The sequence below is a fragment of the Leptonychotes weddellii genome, unplaced genomic scaffold (assembly GCF_054177405.1).
Source record: "Leptonychotes weddellii isolate Sample4059 unplaced genomic scaffold, ASM5417740v2 HiC_scaffold_18392, whole genome shotgun sequence".
Taxonomy (NCBI): domain Eukaryota; kingdom Metazoa; phylum Chordata; class Mammalia; order Carnivora; family Phocidae; genus Leptonychotes; species Leptonychotes weddellii.
The window spans coordinates 676-3034 of record NW_027768579.1 but is presented as its reverse complement, the minus strand read 5'-3'; the positions used below and the strand labels follow the sequence as shown (position 1 = coordinate 3034).

The window sequence follows — 2359 nt, the reverse complement described above, 5'->3', positions numbered from 1 at the left end:
ATCAGATACACGCAAAGACTGTAATGACTGGTAATTGTAAACTTTTAAGTATTTTTTGAAGTGTAGCATCACACTCCTTTATTGTACCAAATGGAATCTAAAAACCATAGTGATTGAATAACTGCCAACATCCCCTGGAAAAAATAAAAAAGCATGCCCTTCTGTGACACTTGGAAATTTTATATTGATTCTCTTGCTCCTTGAATGAGTTTTATGCCAATATAATGTATGTTTACTTAAAGTCCTTTGATCATGCTACTCTACTAGTTTGCACCAAATATAAGTGTAAATATTGAAATCTGAGATTTTGCTGTTTGATGGGACCACAAATCTGTGTTATAATGAATTCTTTTAGTTTGAGTTATATTTGCATTTACTAGTAGTATGCAGTGCAAACAAAACATCACAAGTAGATAATAAATTTGAAAACCCCTTTACTGGAAGATTTTAACAGAAGTAAATATGGAGTTTGTCACCTCCTTCTCCATGAAATCCCCTACAGCATATAAAACCACCTCAACTGAAGGAATATTTCCAATTGCTCTTTTATTGGACACCCTGGATGGAAGGGATTTTACAATTCCCGAACTTCAGGTAGGTGGAAGCTTTTGAGAATTGACTGCTGGGAGACAGCATGATTTCAAAGAAAGCTGGGGGAGAGGAATCCAAATTAGAGGAGGATATGAAAGATCTAAAAACTGGTTTAGGCTTTTGGGCTCATAGCCTAATGAGTAAAACTTAGCAAGAGGGAAGCAAGCATAAAAAACTTCCTAGCAGAGGATGGTTTCGATCCATCGACCTCTGGGTTATGGGCCCAGCACGCTCCCGCTGCGCCACTCTGCTTGCTGCTTTTGTTTTTCTCTTGTGTCTATTAATGATTAAGGTCACCTTTTCCATGCTGAGAAAATAATCCTTTTTTCTTAATTCCTTCCCTTCTGATCGGTTTTTCGGATTGTAGCTCCCCCACAACCAGGTGGCTAAGGGCCGTCCCTTCCGGGGCTGCGCTTTTCCAACCTGACAAAAGAGCGTCCAAGCTCGGGAATTTTTTTTTTTTCCCCTTAATTTTATTTGTTTTTCTGAGCCGCTCTTTGCTCAGAGAGCTGAGGAAGAGCGCGCCCAGCAAAACGGGGTGGAGCCTTTTCGGGCGGAATCTGAGGAGCCCGAGCCGACCCTGAACCACCATCAGCGAGAGGAATCCTGTTGACCACCGCGCTTGTTTCGTCTCCAAAAGTCTCAAGGACAATCGTTTGGATTAAAAAAGAGTTTATTTGCTTGCAAGGGCGCAGATCTTCACAAGGACAATGCGCCCGGGAAAGGGGGAATAAACCCAATTTACTGCTCAAATGATTACATGGCGGCCACAATTTCAACTGGATCTCGTTTGGAGCCGTTGTGACACAGAGAGAGGAACCAAAAATGAGAAACTAATAAAGATAGGGGCTTCCAAACAGACCTTGTTAGGACGGCTCCGAACACCAGCCCCCGTTTGTCGCTGCCTCTCCGAGGACGCCAGGTCCTAGGGCCCGTCTGCACAGCGGTAAACCTCGTATCTTTACTAATGTCAGCTTCTGGATGACGCGCGTTCATGAGCTCGCTCGATCACACGGCTAGACCGGGGCTCGCACGCTGGTGTCTCCCTTTACTCCATTTCCCCGTCCGCAACTACACTGAAGGAGCGGCCTCAGCTGCGTTTACCTCTGCGGAGGGGTGGCGAGCGCAGCGGCCGGCCCAGCCCAGGATCCTTCTCCCATTCCCCGCTGCGCGCAAAGCCCTTCCCGAGACAGAGCCGGGGCGCGCACAGCACAACCCAGCCGGCGGGGGTCAGCGGGGGAGGTTGCGCACGGCCCTTCCCTGGTCAGAGCTGGGGCGCACGCGGTCCTTCCCCGGGCGGAGCCGGGGCGCGCACTGCACAACCCAGCCGGCAGGGGTCGGCGGGTGAGGTTGCGCACGGTCCTTCCCGGGGCAGAACTGGGCGCACGCGGTCCTTCCTGGGGCAGAGCCGGGGCGCGCACAGCACAACCCAGCGGGGGTCGGCGGGGTAGGGGGAGGGCGGCCCTTCGCGGGCAGAGCTGGGGCGCGCACAGCACAACCCAGCCGGCGGGGAAGGTTGCGCACAGCCCTTCCCGGGGCAGAGCGGGGGTGCGCACCCCTTGCCGGCCCCGCTCCTGCAGCTCGGGCCGCGGCCTCGGCAACTCCCTGACACCAGCGTCCCCTCGCGGAGACAGACGGAGAAACATCGCTAGTCACTTTCCGGCCAATTTCGGGTTTCCGTCGCTTCCGGGGAGACTCTTACTTCAAACGGTCTTTAATTCGGGCCTTCTTAAGGCAGTCCAGGTGGGAGGGAGCTTCCTTTCGGCCG

The 2359-nt window shown here is 51.8% G+C and overlaps 1 non-coding gene across 1 annotated transcript; it reads right to left on the bottom strand.

Moving 5' to 3' along the window:
- Window positions 1–771: 771 nt before the first annotated feature.
- TRNAM-CAU (transfer RNA methionine (anticodon CAU)) lies at window positions 772–843 on the bottom strand. Its single transcript has one exon. It is a non-coding gene; the product is annotated as a tRNA-Met (tRNA).
- Window positions 844–2359: the final 1516 nt, after the last annotated feature.